The sequence below is a fragment of the Ranitomeya variabilis genome, chromosome 2 (genome assembly GCF_051348905.1).
Source record: "Ranitomeya variabilis isolate aRanVar5 chromosome 2, aRanVar5.hap1, whole genome shotgun sequence".
NCBI lineage: Eukaryota > Metazoa > Chordata > Amphibia > Anura > Dendrobatidae > Ranitomeya > Ranitomeya variabilis.
The window spans coordinates 865284539-865310874 of record NC_135233.1 but is presented as its reverse complement, the minus strand read 5'-3'; the positions used below and the strand labels follow the sequence as shown (position 1 = coordinate 865310874).

Here is a 26336-nt window from a genome sequence, read left to right as displayed (position 1 = left end):
CTATGTAGCCTATAGCCTTTTTTCACAGGAATCAAGGAACATCGTAGGAAGCCCTGGACTGTTTCAGACTTGCGTGGGAACTTTGATTTCAAATAAATTGATGAAAGAGGGACTGTCATGAACCGGGGGTGTTTGGTTGCCCCCAGTTAATTCTGCAGGGATTTATTTATATCCCACTTCCCAGTTCCGATTTGGAACTTGCAGCTCTCTGGCGCCCCCCTTACCCTGAGGTCAGTCAGGGAACTGCACATAGGATAATTAGTCGCCAGAAAGGCTACCCGATCAACAAGCTAAGTAAGACCTGCTGCCACAAGCTCCTATTCCTACGACTAATAGCGGGTCAGGAGCCAACCCAATCAGTAGCGTAATTTACTACAGAGGACGCTGGAGGTACGTTTTAGAGCAAGGAGGACAAGACTAGTAAATATTATAGCTTTTACTCCAAAAAGATTACGCAGTGTTTACAAACGGTATAAAAAGATATTACCAAGATGAGACAAGTATATATGTACAAGAACGATCACAAAATTAAAGGGATTAAACATGAAAATAAACATACATTTGTCTTATATCATGGCTGACCATGTGGGGTGGGGGAGGGATGACATCAAAATGCATCACAGAGTCTCTTAGCTGGCTCCCTGGGCAAAGCCTAGTGCAAAATGAGGTCCCACTATCTTATACCCCCTGGTCTTGACATCACTGAGTGGGCTGCACCATGGACTCCACTCCCCTTTCCAAAGAGACTCAGAACTTAATTAAAACTCATATCCGTCATAGCGTACGCTGGGAACCTCTTAGAGCGACAACAAAAGTATTACATGTTAGCTTCAATTTAAGTCTACACATGGGGTAGCTGTGTGACCCGGTTAAGTAGTAATCCATTTCTCCATTTCTGCAAGGCGCTGAGCTTAGAAAAATGCTGTGCGTGTCGCTCTACCCTGGCACATTACAAATAAGTTAGTTTCACACCTATCTCACTACCTGGGCTCGAATTATTCCATCTTGAATAACTCTCTCATTCACAATGAATCACATGGTTCAGACAAAGGAAGGTTTTTGCTCACTTACAGATTCTTGAGGGAGGGGGTGGAGTGGTATAGAATTACATAGACAAAGAGAGGAGAGCTTTCTTGGCAGTGAGAAGAGGGAGGGGGGTCAAAAAGCCCACAGCATGTGTCTGTACACAGACCTAATGGATGTAGCAGAGCTCTGTGTGCGTGATAATATGGAATCAAATACATCAGATTCCTGACAAGGACAGTCTCTTGCATTTGTTTCTCTCTTTTTATGTCTTTTTATTTGTTGACTACTTTGATTTTTTTTTTTTTATGAATTGGTGAACCACTGAAAACGGGAAACAGTTGGAAAGCAGTTTATAAAAAAATTTTTGTGTGTGATTTTTTTCTTTTTTACTTACTGGGTTAGTAATGGGGACGTCTGATAGACACCTCACCTTTACTACCACCAGGACTTGATGCCAGCTATGTTTTGGGACAATTCACGGCTGACATCAACTCCAACTACCATTAACCCAAGACAATCGAGAAGAGCAAAGGTGAATTGGCGCACTTAATGTGATATGCATGTTCATTCTTTGTGCGGATTCCGCAGCGGTTTACACATGCTCCATAATAGGAATCCGCAGGTGGAATAATCACAAAATCCGCAAAAAAAAAGCGCAATAAATCCACGGTAATTCCACCGCAGTGCAGTTTACCTGCGGATTTACCAAAATCAGTCTGGAAAAATCCGCAGAGTAATCCGCAACGTGTGCACATACCTTAAAGGGTGCAAGTTTATTATATGTAGGTGGCTTATGAAATTACATATCTGCAAGATACCCATCTATTTATACAAGATTGCTTTATTATTTATGAAAACTAGACAATTTAATTAAGCATTGCATATGCATGACATAAAGATGCTAGCGCTCACACGATAAACAGAATTACATACGCATGACACTTGCCAACTTTTATGGCTGAGAATCTGAGCAATTTCATATACGAAGATGTGAGTAAACCCTAAATTTGACTCTTCATTCCTTACTGCCAAAGGATTAAGATCTGTCGTTTAATGAGAAAATGTGTGCATGCATTATTTTAGATACAGTGCGTATATCAGCAGTCTCTCGTCACACTCCTGTGTGTCCGTAGTTGGGAGTGATTGTCAACCTCAGGAACAATTAATGCCTCCATTGAATTATTTACAGAGTAGTGATCTTGAAAACATGTCAGAATGCACACATTTCCTTAATAATATAGATAAAAGGTCTTTCTTAAAAACTCGTGGCCCATTTTTAAGACACAAAACTTTGGTCATATTCAAAAATTCCATTTCTAAAAAATAAAAATGCTTTTTATAATTGGAATAATTTCTATATTTAACAACCATACTAAGCACTTCCAAATTGCCCACCCACGTTACCTTTTGACTAATGATGAAGGGCAATGGCTATCAGTCGCACTGTACTATATAAGCCAGCCTTTGTCATGGCTGATGCAGACACAGAGATCAGCTTCTGAAACAAGACACATACGGTAATAAAAATCAGCAAGTGGATTGTTCTGTCACACAGAGATCATCATTCAAGCCTAATGCTAGTTTAGGGGAATCTATTAGGATTATGTTTGATGAACTAAGATGAGCTCAATTTTAAGAGACATAAAAATAAAGTTAAAGCTTCATTCAGACGTTAGTATTTAACACGTACGCAACAAATGGTACCCATGTCATTAGTGTTTTGGATCCATGTGTCATCAATGTTTGGTCAGTGTGTCATCAGTATTTTCCATGGATTTTCTCCTATCCTTTGAATGATAAACATGTATTTTACACGGACCCGTAGACTTGTATTGGCACTTTTCATTAGTGCTGCTGGAAATGTCTCCGTGTGATTTGTAAGGACACAAGGTCTGTGCCCCATAGTCTGAATGAGGCCCAAAGCAGCTAATTTTGAGGGTTGTCAACATTCTGCCCCACTTCAGAAGACCTACACACTTTATTGAGACTGTCATATATTTTTTTTTTAAGTCTGATCTTTGTGTTAAAACATTTATTTATAGATTTGAATAGTTTCACCATTTTTTTTAATAATGTTTTAACTGAGCCATTGGGGTCAGTAATTTTTATTTTCTGGTGTATGTCAAAGCATGACATCATGAATACAGAAGCTTCAGGCCATGGGAGACCTGCAGTCAGCGTCTGACCTTATCTTCTATGCTCTGACTGCTTCCAATTTATTGTAGCCCACTAATATGCAATTGGTTATAATTTCCCTCTGTCACCTCTAATTACGGCGATTTGAGCGAAGAAGTCATGTACCTGCTCCACTGCGATGACAGTAATAATTGGGGACAGTTCACCAGATCCAAGCACCAGCGATGTGCACTGACTTCATCCAGTGGCGAGAAAACCACTGCAGCGCTAGTGCCTGAACCTGGTCAGTTCAGCATATAAAAGAAAAGACCAGCTACACACTACTACAGCAGTAGGCAATATACTGACTCAAACAGAACATTGAAAAACTAGGAGAATAAGAGTCTTCATATATATAAAATGGTGTCATTTATTAGTATCAAAAAACATGATGAAAAATAAATACAAATTCTATTAAACATTGAATTCATACGGATAAGGTTTTGATCCCAAAGATAATAATAGGTAGCTGCCAAACTGGACACATGTGAAACAGCTAGGACAATGACGTCAAAAATAGACGATATAAATGGCCATAAGATTAGATTCTGAAAAAAGTTTAAAGTGCATGCTCCAAATACAATGTGGCAATGGTAACTACATAATCCAAACCACATCCTATGGCAGTTCTAAACTAACAAGGCATCATATGTCAATCAAGGTGCAGCGCTGATCAGAGCAATATAAGAAACATAAAGTAAGTATGGGGTTAATTACCCATCGTGACGTCTCCGATTCAGTGCAGTCCAGGGGGCGACCACCCACCCAAAACCTTATCCGTATGAATGCAATGTTCAATCGAATTTGTATTTATTTATTTTTCATCATGTTTTTTTATACTAATATATTACATCATTTTTAATATATGAAGACTCTTATTCTCCTAGTGTATCAGTTTTAGCATATGGTGAACATGGTAAAAAAAAAAAAAACAGTTGTGGAATTGCACTTTTCCTGCAATTTCACCGCACTTAGAATTTTTCCAATACATTATATGGTAAAATCAATAGTGTCGTTCAAAAGTACAACTTCTCCCGCAAAAAGCCCTCACATGGCCATATTGATGGAAAAATAAAGTTATGGCTCTGGGAAGAAGGGGAGCAAAACACAGAAATGCAAAAGTCGGAAATGGCCCCAGCCTGAAGGGGTTAACAGGTTGCCCATTGTAGTCGGCAATGTTTACAGAGCAAGTACTACTACTTTAGCTGTATGGAAACCAACTACAACTGAACTTGCAAAGGGTGAACACTAAGGCCATGTTCACACGCTGCGGTTTTTACCGCGGAACCGCCGCGATTTTGATGCTGCGGGTCCGCAGCAGTTTCCATAGCGTTTACATTAACATGTAAACCCTATGGAAACCGCAAACCGCAGTGCACATGCTGCGGGAAAAACCGCGCAGAAACGCAGCGGTTTACAACCCGCAGCATGTCACTTCTTTGTGCAGAATCGCTGCGATTCTGCACCCATAGAAATGCATTGAACCGCTTACTTCCCGCATGGGGCTGTGCCCACGTTGCGGGAAGTAAGCGGATAATGTGCGGGTGGTACCCGGGGTGGAGGAGAGGAGACTCTCCTCCAGGCCCTGGGAACCATAAAATAGTGTAAAAAAAAGAATTAAAATAAAAAATGAAGCTATACTCACCTCTCAGCGCTGCCCGCGGCCGTCCGGTCTCAGTTGCTGTGCCGAACAGGACCTGTGGTGACGTCGCGGTCACATGACCGTGATGACGCCGCGGTCACATGACCGTGACGTCACGAAGGTCCTTGTCGGCACAGCCGCTTGCAGCGCCGGAGAGATCGCGACGTCAGAGGGTGAGTATAGCCAATTTTTATTATTTTTTACATTACTATTGATGCTGCATATTGCTGCATATGCAGCATCAATAGTACAGCAGTAATCCCGCAGCGGAAACCGCGGAACAAACCGCGATAAATCTGCAGGGATAACCACAGCGGTTTTGCCCTGCAGATTTTCAATTCCGCTGCGGGATTAACCCGCAGAGGAACCCGCAGCGTGTGAACATGGCCTAAGGCCGGCGTCACACTCAGCGTAAGACAATACGGTCCGTTTATTACGGCCGTAATACGGCCGTAATACAGAGAAATGTCCCCAAAATAGTGGTCCGTATGTCATCCGTAGGCAGGGTGTGTCGGCGTATTTTGCGCATGGCATCCTCCGTATGTAATCCTTATGGCATCCGTACTGCGATATTTTCTCGCAGGCTTGCAAAACCGACATCTAATGTATTTATGTGCTCAAATGTTCGGGAAAACATATATACAGTATATATATATATATATATATATATATATATATATATATATATATATATATATATATATATATATATATATATATATATATATATATATATATATGTCATTGAGACACATATATATATATATATTCTGTATTTATATTTCATTCTGCACGATATCTGTGAAAAGTCGGTAATTCAATTGCCGGCTTTTCATTTCTCCTTCCCAAACCCGACAGGATATGAGACATAGTTTACATACAGTAAACCATCTCATATCCCCTTTTTTTTTGCATATTCCACACTACTAATGTTAGTAGTGTGTATGTGCAAAATGTGGGCGCTGTAGCTGCGAAAATAAAGGGTTAAATGGCGGAAAAAATTGGCGTGGGCTCCCGCGCAATTTTCTCCGCCAGAATGGTAAAGCCAGTGACTGAGGGCAGATATTAATAGCCAGGAGAGGGTCCATGGTTATTGGCCCCCCCGTGGCTAAAAACATCTGCCCCCAGCCACCCCAGAAAAGGCACATCTGGAAGATGCGCCTATTCTGGCACTTGGCCACTCTCTTCCCACTCCCTTGTAGCGGTGGGATATGGGGTAATGAAGGGTTAATGCCACCTTGCTATTGTAAGGTGACATTAAGCCAGATTAATAATGGAGAGGCGTCAATTATGACACCTATCAATTATTAATCCAATAGTACGAAATGGTTAATAAAACACACACACACATGATTAAAAAGTATTTTAATGAAATAAACACACAGGTTGTTTTAATATTTTATTGCTCTCTCAATCCATTTGCAAACCCTCGCTTGGCAAAATAATAAACGCACAAGATACATACCCTCAAGGTAACAAGGTAATGAACTCATATGAACTCGAGCGTGGGAACTTTTCCAAGGCTGCAGTTCATGAGAACATCCACCAGAGGGCGCCTCACCGCAACTCAATGTAAGTACAGATCACTCAGATTTCCTTCATTCCCCGGGGATTACAACCACGAGCGAGTGCATTAGCACAGCTCATGGCTGTAAAATAATTAACCCCTTCAGATGGATTACCTCGTGGGACGTGACGGTTCATCTGACGGTATGTATCTTGTGCGTTTATTATTTTGCCAAGCGAGGGTTTGCAAATGGATTGAGAGAGCAATAAAATATTAAAACAACCTGTGTGTTTATTTCATTAAAATACTTTTTAATCATGTGTGTGTGTGTTTTATTAACCATTTCGTACTATTGGATTAATAATGGATAGGTGTCATAATTGACAACTCTCCATTATTAATCTGGCTTAATGTCACCTTACAATAGCAAGGTGGCATTAACCCTTCATTACCCCATATCCCACTGCTACAGGGAGTGGGAAGAGAGTGGCCAAGTGCCAGAATAGGCGCATCTTCCAGATGTGCCTTTTCTGGGGTGGCTGGGGGCAGATGTTTTTAGCCACGGGGGGGCCAATAACCATGGACCCTCTCCTGGCTATTAATATCTGCCCTCAGTCACTGGCTTTACCATTCTGGCGGAGAAAATTGCGCGGGAGCCCACGCCAATTTTTTCCGCCATTTAACCCTTTATTTTCGCAGCTACAGCGCCCACATTTTGCACATACACACTACTAACATTAGTAGTGTGGAATATGCAAAAAGAAAGGGGATATGAGATGGTTTACTGTATGTAAACCATGTCTCATATCCTGTCGGGTTTGTGCAGGAGAAATGAAAAGCCGGCAATTGAATTACCGGCTTTTCATTAACACCGCTGAGTTTTTCTCGCAAGTCACACTGCTGTTCCGTGTGGAATCCGTATTTTTCTCGTCCCCATAGACTTTCATTGGCGATTTTTTTGCGCAATACGCTGACAAACACAGCATGCTGCGATTTTGTACGGCTGTAGAACGCCGTATAATACTGAACCGTAATATACGGCTGATAGGAGCAGCCCCATTGAGAATAATTGTGCCGTTTGTTTGGCGAGTTTTACGGACGTATTTTCTGCACTCTTACGTCCGTAAAACTCGCTAGTGTGACGCCGGCTTAATAATAACACATCAGTAAGCTGTCAGTTGGCAGTTTTTAGTTCTTGTCCCTTTTGCTGTAACGTTGAATACAACAGAAAAATGCCCACTTTACTGTAAGACGGTAACAGAGGCCAAACTTTAGTTGCTGCATTGACCTCGGATTTCTATATTTTTTGGAAGGAACAGGAGAGTGGGAATGGTGCAGTAGTTAAGTTTTAACGCTGCATTTTATCTTAAATGGTTTTCACCTTTCAGATTGTGGCAGTCATATACAGGTCCTTCTCAAAAAATTAGCATATAGTGTTAAATTTCATTATTTACCATAATGTAATGATTACAATTAAACTTTCATATATTATAGATTCATTATCCACCAACTGAAATTTGTCAGGTCTTTTATTGTTTTAATACTGATGATTTTGGCATACAACTCCTGATAACCCAAAAAACCTGTCTCAATAAATTAGCATATTTCACCCGTCCAATCAAATAAAAGTGTTTTTTAATAACAAACAAAAAAACCATCAAATAATAATGTTCAGTTATGCACTCAATACTTGGTCGGGAATCCTTTGGCAGAAATGACTGCTTCAATGCGGCGTGGCATGGAGGCAATCAGCCTGTGACACTGCTGAGATGTTATGGAGGCCCAGGATGCTTCAATAGCGGCCTTAAGCTCATCCAGAGTGTTGGGTCTTGCGTCTCTCAACTTTCTCTTCACAATACCCCACAGATTCTCTATGGGGTTCAGGTCAGGAGAGTTGGCAGGCCAATTGAGCACAATAATACCATGGTCAGTAAACCATTTACCAGTGGTTTTGGCACTGTGAGCAGGTGCCAGGAAGCATGAAGTGCTCCAAAATCTCCTGATAGCTAGCTGCATTGACCCTGCCCTTGATGAAACACAGTGGACCAACACCAGCAGCTGACATGGCACCCCACACCATCACTGACTGTGGGTACTTGACACTGGACTTCAGGCATTTTGGCATTTCCTTCTCCCCAGTCTTCCTCCAGACTCTGGCACCTTGATTTCCGAATGACATGCAAAATTTGCTTTCATCAGAAAAAAGTACTTGGGACCACTTAGCAACAGTCCAGTGCTGCTTCTCTGTAGCCCAGGTCAGGCGCTTCTGCCGCTGTTTATGGTTCAAAAGTGGCTTTACCTGGGGAATGCGGCACCTGTAGCCCATTTCCTGCACACGCCTGTGCACGGTGGCTCTGGATGTTTCCACACCAGACTCAGTCCACTGCTTCCTCAGGTTCCCCAAGGTCTGGAATCGGTCCTTCTCCACAATCTTCCTCAGGGTCCGGTCACCTCTTCTCGTTGTACAGCGTTTTCTGCCACATTGTTTCCTTCCAACAGACTTACCATTGAGGTGCCTTGATACAGCACTCTGGGAACAGCCTATTTGTTGAGAAATTTCTTTCTGGGTCTTACCCTCTTGCTTGAGGGTGTCAATGATGGCCTTCTTGACATCTGTCAGGTCGCTAGTCTTACCCATGATGGGGGTTTTGAGTAATGAACCAGGCAGGGAGTTTTTAAAAGCCTCAGGTATCTTTTGCATGTGTTTAGAGTTAATTAGTTGATTCAGAAGATTAGGGTAATAGGTCGTTTAGAGAACCTTTTCTTGATATGCTAATTTATTGAGACAGTTTTTTTGGGTTATCAGGAGTTGTAGGCCAAAATCATCAGTATTAAAACAATAAAAGACCTGACAAATTTCAGTTGGTGGATAATGAATCTATAATATATGAAAGTTTAATTGTAATCATTACATTATGGTAAATAATGAAATTTAACACTATATGCTAATTTTTTGAGAAGGACCTGTACAGTATAGCTTAACTACTCATCAAATAGTTCAGTGTCATTAAATGCAATGTGCTATGGGGAGGAATAAGATATATTCAGGAATTTGAAAAGCAAAACTGTTTCAAGCACTAATTTGGGATTATTGTTTGTGTGAATATCATCTCTAAGGCCAGCGTCAGAAAATGGCCGAGTGCTATGCGAGAATATATCACATAGCACTCGGCCCAGTGTTCATATATGGGGCAGATCACATCGTCCGTACTATACGCTAGTGCGACTCCGGCCACACTGACTCCAGCACAGATGTGACCAGCAAGATGCGGCTTCATTGCCGATAGGTCTTTCATGACAACAATAACATAAGCATCACTGCATTTCCAGGGGATGCCATTTTAGTATAGGCTTTATTTCTATACAGTTTCACAAGGACTATAGTACATCATCATGTAAAGAATAAATGTCTACTTAAGTTGTAGTTAAAGGGAACCTGTCACCCACAAAATCGAAGGTGAGCTAAGCCCACCGGCATCAGGGGCTTATCTACAGCATTCTGGAATGTATCCTGAAAGATGAGAAAAAGAGGTTAGATTATACTCACCTGGGGGGCGATCCGATCCGATGGGTGTCCCGGTCCGGGGCCTCCCATCTTCTTACAATGACATCCTCTTGTCTTCACGCTGCGGCTCTGGCACAGGTGTACTTTGTCTGTCCTGTTGAGGGCAGAGCAAAGTACTGCAGTGCGCAGGCAACGGGCCTCTCTGACCTTTCCCAGCGCCTGCGCACTGCAGTACTCTGCTCTTCCCTCAACAAAACAGACAAAGTACGCCTGTGCCAGAGCCGCAGCGTGAAGACAAGAGAACGTCATTGTAAGAAGATGGGAGGCCCCGGACCGGGACACCCATCGGATCGGACCGCCCCCCAGGTGAGTATAATCTAACCTCTTTTTCTCATCTTTCAGGATACATTGGGGGCTTATCTACAGAATTACAGAATGCTGTTGATAAGCCCAATGTTGGTGGGCTTAGCTCACCTTCCATTTTGGGGGTGACAGGTTCCCTTTAACCTAAAGTCTTTTCAGTCACAGCATTTATTTTCATAGAACAATTGCTTTGGCAACTACAGTGTTATAGAGCATAAATCATCAGAGATGGACCCTTGCACATTACAGGATTAAATAATGTGTTTGCTTGTTTTAATGGCCCAAAACTATTGTTTTATTTGTTATTTATACCAAAAGAGGTGCCTAGTGATGAGTGAAAGTGCTAGGATAAGGTGTTATCTGAGCATGCTCGGGTGCTAACTGAGTGTCTTTGGCATGTTTGAATAATGTGCTTGACTCCTCGCACCGGCATGTCTCGTGCCTGTTCAACAGCTGCAACACAAGCAGGGATTGTTTAACAGGCAATCCAAGTTTACTTTATCAAATAATTTATACCCCATAATATAACAATTTTCACTGAACTCTACATTTTGTAGTTCTTCTGTAATTCCTCTTTTTGGTATAGATGGTTTGTAAGAATTGGGTTACATGAAGTTCATGAGTATCCCATCTTAAGTATTAAATTTCTTTCTTTGGTTACGAGATTAACTCCCTAATAAATAAATCAATGAAAAACAAGTAAAAATGATAGATAAATACATAAAGAGGCAATCCTAATAATTATTTGTAGCCCCACACAAAGGGGAATAATTCTTTAATTGTATTTTAGGGGTCCTTTGTGGTCACAAAAATGGTGAAAAATGGACATGTATTTCCATTATTTTCCCAGTGATATCATCTAATACCATAACGGATAAAAAAAAAAAAAAAAAAAAAAAAGAACAGAGTATGAAGATAACATAAAATAACTCCCCATCTATGACAAAAAAAGATGTAAAAATTCTTTGAATATCAGAACGAGACGAAAAAATAAAAATGACAGCTCTTTAATTACCACATTTTATAATTACTGCTGATTATAAGTCGCATTGGTACATAAGGATAGATAAGAAGAACCCGGCACTCAACTTAAGTATATGTTGCACTTAATTTATTCGTAGTACCAATTAACGCTTTGTACATAAGACACACCCCAAATTTTGGGGAGGAAAATAGAAAAAAAATGCTTTAATAAAATGTCAAAGTAAAAAAAAAAAAAGAGGAAATGCGGCACTCACCCAGATGAATTGCAAATCAAAGTCCTTTATTCATCATAACATGACAACGGACATAGCAAGGAGAGGTGGCTGGGAGAGATCAGCGGTGCGGGGAGAAAGAACAGGACTACGATCGTTTCGCGCTTGTGCGCTTCCACGGGTCCTTTGACATTTATTCACTGCTTTTTATGCTGAGCACCACCCGAAAATTGCAGACTATATACGTGCTATAGGAGTCTTACAGTGGAATCCTCGGGCTGCAGTTACACCACCTGCTGCGTTAACACCTAGTGCCGTTCATATTCTGTGCTGTTTGATTTTTATGCTTTAATAAAATGGTGGTGCACCTTATAGTCTGCTTTTATGGTAGCTTACCATGGGGGGTGGCTACAATGGAGCGGGGTCTCAGGAGGAAGAGTCGCCGAGACCACAATCCGCGCTCCGGTGGCCATTGTCCCGAAGTTAACCGCAGTAAAAACAATGGGAACTGCGGGGGCTCCACTGATATTTTCTGAAAGGCTGGAGCCCACAGCTGCCTTGCACCACTGAACACCCTGCCCTGCCAGCCCGGGTACTGCAGCATTGCCCCACTCCTGCCACCGCCGCCAGCTTCCTGCAGCAGCGATCCTGCCTCCTGGGACCCCGCTCTACCTCCCCGATAAGCTACTATCGGAATCATACGATGCAACCCCATTTTCCCCTCAAAGTTGTTGGAAAAAGTGTGTCTTATAGTCCGGAAAATAGGGTATGTACTAAATTGTAAAACTGTCACTGAAAAAGACTTGGTGCCCATCTTTAGTAACCAGTAGCTCACAAAGCAAATAAAATCATGGGAGGTGTTCAGATACCAGCAGATCTTTTGAAATTTGAAATTCACCGGCTTTGCCTTCATCTGAATCAACATGTTAGGGCATTACTTGAACTTGATGGACTTATGTCTACCTTCCACCTTAAAAACCATGAAACTCCATATAACTGGGCAACAAATATTGTGAAACAAGAGGATCGCCAACTTTTTAAGAAAAATATTTAACCCCTTTCTGACCTCAGACGGGATAGTACATCCGAGGTCAGATCCCCTGCCTTGATGCGGGCTCCGGCGGTGAGCCCGCATCAAAGCCGGGACATGTCAGCTGTTTTGTACAGCTGACATGTGCCCGCAATATCGGCGGGTGAAATCACGATTCACCCGCCGCTATTAACTAGTTAAATGCCGCTGTCAAACGCTGACAGCAGCATTTAACTAGCGCTTCCAGCCATCCGGCCGTAAATGTGCGCATCGCTGACCCCCGTCACATGATCGGGGGTCAGCGATGCGTCGGCATAACAACCAGAGGTTTCCTGAAGACCTCTATGGCTGTTAATGCTGGATTGCTGTGAGCGCCACCCTGTGGTCGGCGCTCATAGCAAGTCTGTAATTCTACTACACAGGAGAAATATGAGCTTTGCTCCTATGTAGCAGAGCCGATCGAGTTGTGCCAGCTTCTAGCCTCCCATGGAGGCTATTGAAGCATGGCAAAAGTAAAAAAAAAATGTTTTAAAAAAATATGAAAAAAAAAAAAAGTTCTTTGGTCGCCACGACATTGCATTAAAATGCAATAACGGGTGATCAAAAGATCGTATCTGCCCTCACCCTACCCCCGATCACAAAAAATGGAGACGCTATGGTTATCGGAAAATGGCGCAATTTTTTTTTCATTTTATTTTTTTTAGCAAATTTTGGATTTTTTTTCACCACTTAGATAAAAAAATAACCAAGACATGTTTGGTGTCTATGAACTCGTAATGACTTGGAGAATCAAAATGGCAGGTCATTTTTAGCATTTAGTGAGCCTAACAAAAAGGCCAAGCAAAATACAAGTGTGGTATTGCACTTTTTTTGCAATTTCACCGCACTTGGAATTTGTTTCCCGTTTTCTAGTACACGACATGCTAAACCAAAGATGTCGTTCAAAAGTACAACTCGTCCCGCAAAAAATAAGCCCTCACATGGCCATATTGACGGAAAAATAAAAAAGTTATGGCTCTGGGAAGGAGGGGAGCGAAAAACGAAAACGAAAAAAATTAAAATACCCCAGATCCTGAAGGGGTTAATATGCAAATTGTCTTCAGGGAGAAAGAGGACTAGAACTCTAAGGCTGCCATCACACTAGCAGTATTTGGTCAGTATTTTACATCAGTATCTGTAAGCCAAAACCAGGAGTGGAACAATTAGAGGAAAAGTATAATAGAAACATATGCATCACTTCTGCATTTATCACCCACTCCTGGTTTTGGCTTACAAATACTGATGTAAAATACTGACCAAATACTGCTAGTGTGACGGCAGCCTCAAACAACCTACTGGAAGCAGCAATCCTAAAAGTAGCAATCTTGACCCTTTGACAAGCCTTGCCACATGACTTAGGATAAAACCCAAAACCAGAATGTCAATTTGTAGACACTGTGTATCAGGTTACTGCCTGTCATCAGTGCAAAGTGTGAGATCTGGTTTGGCTGCAGGACAGTCAACATCGACTCTTTGACAAGACTTGATAATAGGTGGCCAAACCAGATCACACACTTTGCACTGACAAGGGGAAGAACGCAGAAACAGAATTTGCAAACTGAGATTCGGGTTTTGGTTTTTATCCTAAGGCCATGTTCACATGTTGCGTTTTTTACCGCGGATCCGCAGCGATTTTGATGCTGCGGGTCTGCAGCAGTTTCCATTGTGTTTACATTTACATGTAAACCCTATGGAAACCGCAAACCGCTGTGCACATGCTGTGGGAAAAAACGCGCAGAAACGCAGCGGTTTACAACCCGCAGCGTGTCACTTCTTTGTGCAGAATCGCAGCGATTCTGCACCCATAGAAATGCATTGAACCACTTACTTCCCGCATGGGGCTGTGCCCACGTTGCGGGAAGTAAGAGGTTAATGTGCGGGTGGTACCCGGGGTGGAGGAGAGGAGACTCTCCTCCAGGCCCTGGGAACCATATTTGTGTAAAAAAAAGAATAAAAATAAAAAATCATGACCGTGACGTCACGAAGGGTCCTTCTCGGCACAGCATCTTTGGAACCGGACCGCCGGGTGCAGCGCCGAGGAGATCGGGACGTCAGAGGGTGAGTATATAAACTTTTTTTTTCATTTTAACATTACTATTGATGCTGCATATTGCTGCAAATGCAGCATCAATAGTATAGGCGGATACCCGCAGCGGAAACCGCGGAACAAACCGCGATAAATCTGCAGGGATAACGGCAGCCGTTTTGCCCTGCAGATTTATCAAATCCGCTGCGGGAGAACCCGCAGAGGTCACCCGCAAAGTGTGAACATGGCCTAAAGGTACCGTCACACTCAGCGACGCTGCAGCGATATAGACAACGAGCCGATCGCTGCAGCGTCGCTGTTTAGGTCGCTGTAGAGATGTCAAACACAGCAGCTCCAGAACGATGCAGGAGCGATCCTGTGACGTAACGGTGACGCACTTATCGTTCTCACAAGTCGTTAGCTCCATGTAAAACATTGCTGGCATCGTTGCTTTTGCTGTCAAACACAACGATACACACCGACCTGACGACCAAATAAAGTTCTGGACTTCTAGCTCCGACCAGCGATGGCACAGCGGGATCCAGATCGCTGCTGCGTGTCAAACACAACGAGATCGCTATCCAGGACGCTGCAACGTCACGGATCGTTGTCGTTCTCGTTGTAAAGTTGCTGAGTGTGAAGGTACCTTAAGTCTTGTGGTAAGTTTAAAGGGTCGATATTGACTTTTACAAATCCTAATTCCAATAGGTGGCACTAGAGTTCAGGTTCTCTTCTTCTCCGAAGAAACAATGTGCATATTTAATTTCCCAGAGGAGCACTGCAAGGCTTAAAAGTCTCCTCAACTTGGCATGTCACTCTCTGCAAGGAAAACGTTACCCATTGGATCCAAGAAAATTATTTAAAACACAAAAACCCACTTTAAACATCAGGTCATTTTCTTCTTGCCGTGTGAACATTACAGATGTATTACATTTTGGTATGGGTTTAATAGAGAAAAATAAGTCACACCGTAAATCTCATCTCTGTGTTGTGCAGGTCGTTACAATTAGGCAGGGTTCACATTGCGTCAATGGCAATGCGCTAACTGCATCTGTTACACAGCGGCACTAACGCTATGTAACGGATGCGTTAGCGCACCCACTGACGGTCACTATGTAGCGCATCGCTAACGCCAGTCATAATCGGCATGTGTTAGCGATGTGCCGTCATTCTGTGACGGACCCTCGGATGCGGTCTGCAGCGTTTCCGGGTCCGTCACCGACAGCATAGGTGGAGCATCTGCGCGATCGCAATTGCATAACACGATCTTTAAAAGGCACTAGCGTTGGAGCAGTCCATTTAACGCATGCATTGAACGGACTGCACCAACGCAATGTGAACTAGGCCTTACAGGGACACCAAATATATCCATGGTATTTATTTGCCGATTTGTGATGTTTATGGTTTAAAAAAAAAAAAAAAAAAAAAGCATGAAAAATGACAATTTTTTTCATTATCAACAGTTTTTCATTATTATTTTTAGTGATATTATAGGATGAAAAATTCTCCCCCTAAAATAAAAATACATAGAAATCCACTGCTGTGCATACTATATCTTTCTGCCTATGAAGTCAATGCCTACAGTTCAGATCAAGTACGGTACACAAAATTCTCCTCATTACATCACCAGAGTTTGTGAATCAGCAGCTTTAGGCTCCTGGCTTTAATGTTGAGTGTGTTGGTGTAAAACCTGGGGAAACTCACAAAAATAAAGAAAATTACAATCAAGAAGAAGATGGATAGTCACAAGCCATCAAACAAAGAAGACCTGCTTACATTTTTGTACCAGGAGTGGCATAAGGTCACCCAAAAGCAGTGTGAAAGACTGGTGGAAAGCATTCCTAGACGCATGAAAGATGAAAGATGAAAAATCATGGTTATTCCACAAAATATTGATTTCTGAACTCTTCCTGAGTTAAAACATTAGTATTGTTGATTCTAAATGATTATGAGCTTGTTTTTTGTTTTTTTTTGCAATATTTCAGATCTGCAAGCCATGCATTTTTTTGTTACTTTGACCATTTCTCATTTTCATAAAATAAATACAAAATGTATTGCTTAGAACTTCGGAGACATGTCAGTAGTTTATAGAATAAAAGAACAATTTACATTTTACTCAAAAATATACCTATAAAGAGAAAAATCAGACAAACTGAAAATTTTGAGGTGGTCTCTTAATTTTTGCCACAGCTGTATATTTAAACACACTATTGACATGGTACCTGGGTTCACTGCCTGCAATAGAGGACAAGATTACCAAATTCAAAAGACGTGATGGGACACGGAACAGTCCCGCTGAATCTGGGATGGTTGGGAGCTATTCGTGTGCCAGTTTGATACAGTTGTATGTGTCAGTGGATTCACAAAAATTAAAACTAAATTACCGATTATACTCAAGTATAAGCCGACCCGAGTATAAGCCGACCCCCTAATTTTGCAACAAAAAACTGGGAAAACGTATTGACTCGAGTATAAGCCTAGGGTGGAAAATGCAGCAGCTACCGGTAAATGTCAAAAATAAAAATAGATACCAATAAAAGTAAAATTAATTGAGACATCAGTAGGTTAGGTGTTTTTGAATATCCATATTGAATCAGGAGCCCCATATAATGCTCCATACAGTTCATGATGGCCCCATAAGATGCTCCATATTAAAATATACCCCATATAATGCTGCACAAAGGTTGATGGTCCCATAAGATGCTCCGCACATTATACCCCAAGAGATGCTCCACACATTATGCCCCATAAGATGCTCCATACATTATGGCCCCATACAATGCTCCATACATTGTGGCCCCATAAGATGCTCCATACATTGTGGCCCCATAAGATGCTCCATACATTATGGCCCCATACGATGCTCCATACATTGTGGCCCCATACGATGCTCCATACATTGTGGCCCCATACGATGCTCCATACATTGTGGCCCCATATGATGCTCCATACATTGTGGCCCCATACGATGCTCCACACATTTGCCCCATTTGCTGTTGCTACTGTGATACCTTCCTCGTTCCACGCGCCGCTCTGTTTTCCATCCTCCCCACTGACTGTTCAGGCAGAGGGCGGCACGCACACTGATCCCATCATCGCGCCCTCTCACCTGAACAGTAAGTGCAGAGGATGGAAGACAGAGCAGCGCGCAGCGGGGGAACGAGGAAGGTGACTATTGCGCAATGCTCTCCTCCCCCGATATACTCACCTGCTCCCGGCGCGGTCCCTGGCAGCGTCTCACTGTCAGATGGTCTCCCGGAACCGGCGGCATCTTCCTGTGTTCAGTGGTCACATACCGCTCATTAAAGTAATGAATATGCGTCCATATTCATTACTTTAATGAGCGGTACCACGTGACCGCTGAACACAGGAAAAGCTGCCCGGAGACCATCTGACAGTGAGATGCTGCCAGGGACTGCGCCGGGAGCAGGTGAGTATGTCACCGCGCCGCTCCCCCGATGCCCCCCTCCCCCCGCTGACAATGACTCAAATATAAGCCGAGAGGGTCACTTTCTGCCCAAAAAAGTGGGCTGAAAATCTCGGCTTATACTCATGTATATACGGTAATATTTTCTAAATTCTTCTTCTTTTTCCCTAACTGGCATGTTTTCAAAAACAGTAAAAAATAAACCTGCAACACAGCACACCTAGAATTTGGATTACTTCCATTTATATGTATAAAAAACAATTCATGCCTGCATTAAAATATTCTTCATAGTTTTGCATTAAAATACTGTATATAGATTGGGCCCCTCAATACTAAAGCTGGGAAGCCATACAATAAATAACTGCCAATACCTCTAAATAGAAATATATGAAATAAAAAAGACAACATACAGAAATTGACTTCTATATCCTACTCCTAAATCAAAGAAACAGGTTTCACACTTTTTCAGCTAAGCATAGTTGGTTCAATAAATCTTGATTTTTCAGGGTCAAATAAATTCATCCTACTGTAATTACCAATGTAAACGGATGCAACGTATATACCGTATATACTCGAGTATAAGCCGAGATTTTCAGCCCAAATTTTTGGGCTGAAAGTGCCCCCTCGGCTTATACTCGAGTCATGATCGGTGGTGGGGTCGGCGGGTGAGCACCGTCATATACTTACCTGCTTCCGGGGCTCCTGTCGCCCCCCCTGCACGTCCCACTGTCTCCGGGTGCCGCAGCCTCTTCCCCTGAGCGGTCACGTGGGACCGCTCATTAGAGAAATGAATAGGCTGCTCCACCTCCCATAGGGGCGGAGCCGCCTATTCATTTCTCTAATGAAGCGGTGCCGGTGACCGCTGACAGAGAAAGAGGCTGCGGCACCGAAGACAGGCAGGGGGAAGGAGCGGGACGCCGGGAGCAGGTAAGTATCGCATATTCACCTCTCCTCGTTCCACACGCCGGGCGTCGGCGCCATCTTCCCGGCGTCTCTCTGCACTGACTGCAGGCAGAGGGCGCGATGACGCATATAGTGTGCGCGCCGCCCTCTGCCTGATCAGTCAGTGCAGAGAGACGCCGGGAAGATGGCGCCGAGGAGCTGCAAGCAAGACAGGTGAGTATGTGTTTTTGTTTTTTTTATTGCAGCGGCAGCAACAGCACATATTTATGTGGAGCATCTATGGGGCAATGGTGCAGAGCACTATATGGCAGAGCTATGGGGCAACAGTGCAGAACACTATATGGCACAGCTATAGGGCAATGGTGCAGAGCACTATATGGCACAGCTATGGGGCAATGGTGCAGAGCACTATATGGCACAGCTATGGGGCAACGGTGCAGAGCACTATATGGCACAGCTATGGGGCAACAGTGCAGAACACTATATGGCACAGCTATAGGGCAACGGTGCAGAGCACTATATGGCACAGCTATGGGGCAATGGTGCAGAGCACTATATGGCAGAGCTATGGGGCAATGGTGCAGAGCACTATATGGCACAGCTATGGGGCAATGGTGCAGAGCACTATATGGCAGAGCTATGGGGCAAGGTGCAGAGCACTATATGGCACAGCTATAGGGCAATGGTGCAGAGCACTATATGGCACAGCTATGGGGCAATGGTGCAGAGCACTATATGGCAGAGCTATGGGGCAAGGTGCAGAGCACTATATGGCACAGCTATAGGGCAATGGTGCAGAGCACTATATGGCAGAGCTATGGGGCAATGGTGCAGAGCACTATATGGCAGAGCTATGGGGCAACGGTGCAGAGCACTATATGGCACAGCTATAGGGCAATGGTGCAGAGCACTATATGGCACAGCTATGGGGCAATGGTGCAGAGCACTATATGGCACAGCTATGGGGCAACGGTGCAGAGCACTATATGGCACAGCTATGGGGCAACGGTGCAGAGCACTATATATATGGCACAGCTATGGGGCAACGGTGCAGAGCACTATATGGCAGAGCTATGGGGCAACGGTGCAGAGCACTATATGGCACAGCTATGGGGCAATGGTGCAGAGCATATATATATATGGCACAGCTATCTATGGGGCAACGGTGCAGAGCATTGTATATATGGCACAGCTTTATGTGGAGTATCTATGGGGCAACGGTGCAGAGCATTGTATATATGGCACAGCTTTATGTGGAGTATCTATGGGGCCATAATGAACGGTGCAGAGCATTATATATGGCACAGCTTTATGTGGAGCATCTATGGGGCCATAATGAATGGTATGGAGTATCTATTTCTAATTTTGAAATTCACCGGTACCTGCTGCATTTTCCACCCTAGGCTTATACTCGAGTCAATAAGTTTTCCCAGTTTTTTGTGGCAAAATTAGGGGGGTCGGCTTATACTCGGGTCGGCTTATACTCGAGTATATACGGTACCTAAGTACAAAGCTTGGCCTTGTACCATGAAAATGTGCCATAATAGGAGCATTTCATCTTCCCAATGAAATTTAATTAACACCTAATTAAGACAAAGAACGATGACAGAAGGGTGAGGTGGAACAAATTGCGATAATTTAAGCAGATGGCTTTGAAAATATCAGCTTAAAGCCGAAACCATAAAGGACTTTAGGACACAATTACTATTACACAACATTAAAGGTTAACTCTGTTTTTTCAGATTCCCTAATGAATAATTTCTTAGCTAAGATGTTTAATAAGCAGAGGGCAGAATACAATCAGGATGCTGATTAGTGCAGTCAATGAGGCTGGAGGGCAACAACACCAGAACCGAACTCTTGTGGAGATCAGGCACGGTCTGTCCCGCTCATTACGCAGAAAAGCTGGTAGCTTATACTGTATATACGGTTTCTTCTAGCCGCTGTGTCATGGTAAAGGGTGGCCAGGACACCAAAGCCGGAAGATTTTTGTTAAGTCATGTAAAAATGACAAGCAGGATAGATGACTTCTTGCTCCCATATGTGTTTTTCTCAACCACAATAAAAGATAAAGATTGCTATAGATATTAATCAAAAGGCACACATAATTTAGTTCACACTGGCCATTATAATTGTTCAATGACACCACACTAACAAATGTTTTTCTGCGAATATGCTTTCCATAAAAGAATGATCATGGATAAAGCTGCGTTCACATTGCGTTATGGCAGTCCGTTAGACGGACTGCGTTACACCGCGGCATTAAGCGGTGTAACGCAGTCCGTTAACGCTGCCATTAACCCCTATTATCAGGCGCATCGCCAATGCATGCCATAATCAGCATGCGCTAGCGATATGCCGTCATTCAGTGAGGGAGCCTTGGACGCAAGCTGCAGCATCTGAGGTTCAGTCACCGCTAGCACAGATGAATCATCTGTGCCAGCGGTATAGTATAACGCGTGTATGCTATAGCGGTAACACAGCCTGTCAACACTATGCTGTAACGCAATGTGAACCTGGCCTAAGAGATCTCTTGCTGAATGAAAGGTCCTTTGAGCCTAAAATTTCAATCACAAATGACCTAATTTCATTGATGATCTGTGAACGATCGTCTAAATCGATAGTTTGTTTTACTCAACAAACAATTGTTCTGGTTGATATCATCCATCAACTAAAATCTAATGCTTTAAGAACTCATGCATACAACAGTGTGATGAGTAACGGGCATTTGTGACGTTACTGTACAGCATGAGGATTTGCAGTACGTTATAGGTGAGGTTCCACGATTCATCAAAGCAATTATGCCAGAACAGTGATGTAACTAGCATTGAAAAAAAAAATGAAATTTTTTTTGTTCAATGCGGGATAGCACAAAAACATTGCAACTTTTGGTGTTTTCACTAGCTCCGCTAAAATGGGAGTAGCTGGGGGTTGGACGGGGAGTAACAGGGCATCCAATTCTTAATGAGCTGCGATGTGCCTTAAACCACAAATCTTACTCCAGTCGGTGACTAGACACAAGAAGGCACCGGCAACTTTTTAGATTAGCCAGATTCATTTGGAGGCATGAACCTATGAATGAATCAAGCACCTTGGATTGCAGCAATGGCCTGTGTGGAGTAACAACGTGATGTGAGCCTCGGGAGTGCAGACACCGCTAGAACAGTGTGGGCACAGGAGTATAAAAGTGTTGTCATTTTATGGGGAAGGCAAACCTATTGATTGAGGTGGGGTTGTCTGAGCAGTGGACAACCTCGTTAAGAAAGGCAGAATAACAAAAACATATTGGTTTTAAAAAATGTTATGAATTGTATTTTTTAAACTGGGCTGTCCAAAAGTTGTTCTGAGTCCATGTGGATCTGATTTACCCATTTAGCAAACAAATTATGGTCAGGATTTTATAGCAGGTAAGTAAAATCTAGTTTTTGATATTAAAATTTGGCCATAATAGAATATGGAAACTCCTCAGTTACATTTACAATCTACTGCAAAATAATCACAATGTTTCCCCACCTTAAATCCACCCTCCTTTCATTTAGTAAAAATGGACAGTTACATTGAACATAAGCATTTACAAAATGTTGGAATTTACAGGTGTTGTAAGTAGAGATGAGCGGATCTGCCGAGACTCTTTTTTGGGCCTCCATGAATTTGACAGGTAAGACAAGCCACACCTTGCTTTACCCCAGCCCCTTCCATTTTAGTGACGGTAGCCAGGACTGGACTCAAAATACCAAAAGTCACAGTATTTTGCACCACTTATTGCTGTGTCAAAACTTCGATAACTTTTTAAAGATGTTTTACAGCAGAATTCTGTCAAGAACAACCTAATGAATCAGAGCCATAGTGCCACAAACCTGGGTCAGAACTGAGCTATAGCCACTTGCAATCTATAGTAAAAGTAAAAAAATAAATACAGAAAGACCAAAAGCATTACCCTCTCATTCCTGCCAGCAATGAAAAATAATGGTTCAAATGACAGAACTTCAGAAACCTCCAAGTCTCTTACTGTAATGAAACGTTACATAAAATCCATTTAAGTTGAAATTCCACAATAAATAGGTTAGTAATCATTCAATTAACCTAAATAGAAACATTAAATAAGTTATCCTCTATTGGACAACCTCTTTTAATGGGCCAAGGGAGTTGAAAAATAAATCCTACTTTATCAGCACCGCTCCTATATCCTCAGCCACACTTACCCTACCAGTCTCCAGCCATCAACATCCACAAGGGACATCCATGTGAGCGCTGAAGCCAATCAACGGCCATCGGTTGTCAGAGACCTTTTCTTCTGATAAAAGAAGAGGGGATACTGCAGCCGCTGATTAGTTGTAGCACTCAAATGACATCCTCTAATTGATATCAAATGCTGTAGATTAATTGCAGAAATAGTTGTCTCATTCACCTCCATTCCATATGACATGCAGAAAACCAAGGGCTTCTCATAAAAAGAGTAAGAAAACAGCAGCACTCACCAGTTTGCTGATTCAAAGTATTTAATCCATTTGCAGATTAATACAGTCTCATGCCGAGAAGTAACAAGGGTGCGGGGAGTGCAGGCGGACAAGATCTCTGGCTGCGAGTTATATGGTCCGAGTGCCATTCCACTCCTGAAGATTTAACCAAGGGCTTCTGCCCGATCAGATGACTAGAACATGTGCAATCTGTATATAATTAAAGGGAACCTGTCACCAGAAAAAAAAACGCTAATAACCTGCAGATATGGGGTTAACAGGGTTATAATGCTAGCCGGCGCCTGCAAGTAGCCTAACGCTGCGGGGAGAAAATTAACTTCATCTTACCCCGGAACGTTTCTATTTCAGTCACGGGGGCGGCACAGGCGCTGGTTCAGTCCCCGCTCTAAGTATTCAGTGACGGCTGAGGGAGTGTCAGTTAGGGATGGTTACAGCCGCCACTTTGTATACTTAAAGTGATGACTGAAGCCACGCTGGCGTCACCCTCTGCGACTGAAACCACATCCCCGGCCCTATCGCACAGCCAGCCCCAATGCAGAGTCAGTGTCAGTCAGGGCGAAGGTTCGGGTTCAGTCACAGGGTGGCAGCGGCGTTTTTTAGTCACTGTCCGGCGGCTGTAGTTCTGACTGACACTCCTTCTACATTGCGGCCGGCTGTCAGTCAGGGCTGAGGGCGCGGTTTCAGCCGTCACTCTAAATTCCCAGAGCGGTGACTGAACCTGTGACGCCCCGTGACTGAAACAGGAAAGCTGCTGGGGAGAATAAAATTTCCTTTGCTCCCCGCAGTGTTTGGCTACGTACAGGCACTGGCAGCATTAGAACGCTACTACCTGCAAATGAACCCCACATCTGCAGGTTAATAGTGGTTTTTCTGGTGACAGGTTCCCTTTAAATGACCCTAAACGTTTTCTACACTTAAGTCCGTTCAGAAAAATGTTAAACTTCCCACCACTTTAGTACTCTCTCAGATGCATGGAAAATAACAGTGTGTTCCTATAATGCTACATTATCATGCCTGCATCCCAGATACATAAGTGAACCACGCATTTATAATCAAGCCCTGCAGTGCTGCTTCCAATGCCGTGACTGTGTCACTTCGCCGAAATAAAACATCTCTGCCAAATCCAAAGTGAACGGACCAAACTTATGCCATTGTACCACATTACAAACGCGAGCGCTCGCTGCAGACTTTATGAGGCTTTTAGCATCTGATTTGGAAGAGAACAGCCTAGCATATCAATGGTCAATGAGAATGATGCTAGGGAAATCAGAGGGGATTTTTTCGGTTTCCATAAATTCATTACACTACGAAGAGCTGTGAAGAGAGGTAATAAAGATCTTAGGAGACTCAGTGCTGGATTTCTGCCACAAGTGAGGGAAGCAGGAATTGTGGCAGCCAGCTCCTCTCTACACTGTGGCTGAGTGCAGCATAGTTCCTTTCCCACCTGCACGGATCACTGACGCGCTCTCCTCTGTCACATACAAGCAGGTGCAACGCAGTAGAGTCCGGTATATGGTATTTAGGCTTCACAATCAAAGCCAAGGCTTTTCTCCTGCAACTAGCCGTGGAAAGCAGCCAGCAAGCTGATTTTTCTCATGACAGTCAAGTCGTTTTATAGAGGTATTAAAGCCACAGTCCGTGACAATCAGTAGAAACTGATGACCTCAACGGAACTGAAGGGAAACCTGTTTGTGAAATGGAAGCGCTGCCACCGTCTCTTCTTCACAGCAAAAATAAAGCAGGGCGGCAATAACCATTCATTACAGGACAAGATAATCCGGAGAGTCATAAATAGCATGATATAACCCAATAATGCACAAATGCTGTCATGCTGGCAGACCCAGTAACCGACAAATAGTAAAGATGAACGTTTTCTAAACGTGCAACTACCTGAATACAATACAGTAAGAAAATCGTAATAAACCAAATCGCCAGACAATAAGCTGCAGGGCTGTAGTATCGCTCCGTAATGTGAAGAAAAGGTATTTTACCTATACTATACTACAGAATAGAGGAGACAAAAGGCACACATGCAATTGTTAGAGGAAGCATATTAGTGCCAAAAATATTTACATGGAACCAATAAATAAGGCTCAGTACACAAAGGTCACATCATTCTACAAAGAAAATGTGCAAAGCGAACCATAACTAAAGAGAACTCTTTATTGAAAGATAAATAACACACAATTTAAACAATTTAAAAACAGGGAAGCTAAAAAGTGGGGAAACCTAAGCTTGGCAACACAACCGTCATTTGCAGGAGATAACGATAGTCAAAGTCTCTAAAAATATAGAGCAACAGAACTGACGTAAGTTCTGTGTTACCAGAAGCCACATAAGCAAAAAAGATATGCGTAGTCAAGTGGTGCATGCAGCGGATGTGTATGGCTCTGACACATACAGTAGTAAACATCATACTAATAAAAAGTAGATAACAAAGATGTTCAATATATCGTTAGTTAACTCTTGCCAGACCCCGACGCGCGTTTAGCTTTCTTCTAGGGGCACCTCTTTAAATCACACCTTAGACAATCATATCACAGAAAATAAAGGATATAAAAATGAGTGATATAACCCAGATGAGGATAGGTAAAAGGGAACCTGTCAGCAGGATAAGTCCAAGTAACCTACAGATAATGTCAGGTTGGCGCTGTTATACTGATTAAAATGATACCTGCGTTGATGAAATCCGTCTTGTGGTTGTTGTTTAATCTTTATTTTCAGTTTGAGTTAATGATATGCTCGTGCTCCTGGGTGGCCTGTGGGGGTTTGCATGTGGTGCCCTGCTTACATATGCATCTGTATGGCTTCTGACAGGTCACTGACACCTCAGTGACCTGCCCCCTATTTTACATATTGAATATTATATCTATATTATATATATTGGGGAAAAAAATCACCTTAAGCAGGCAGGTGCTGCAGCATGATCGGATGTATAATGTAGATTTAATTATTTTATTTGATGCTGTAAAAAATTCATTAAAACAAATAAATAAAACTGTCTCAAAATGGGGCCTGC

General features: G+C 42.8%; 1 protein-coding gene and 1 long non-coding RNA gene across 4 annotated transcripts in view; both read right to left on the bottom strand.

Annotated features, from left to right (window-relative positions):
- Window positions 1–19178, bottom strand: part of LOC143808051 (uncharacterized) — a 28049-nt gene extending 8871 nt beyond the window's left edge. Inside the window, exons 1-4 of the long non-coding RNA XR_013221866.1 lie at window positions 18624–19178; window positions 16286–16350; window positions 16137–16199; window positions 2431–2524 (exon numbers count right to left, since the gene is read on the bottom strand). This is a non-coding gene — a long non-coding RNA (uncharacterized LOC143808051). The remainder of the gene's footprint in view (window positions 1–2430; window positions 2525–16136; window positions 16200–16285; window positions 16351–18623) is intronic.
- IL1RAP (interleukin 1 receptor accessory protein) overlaps window positions 1–26336 on the bottom strand; it is a 379294-nt gene that overhangs the window by 307452 nt on the left and 45506 nt on the right. The gene's annotated exons all lie outside the window — the stretch shown is intronic.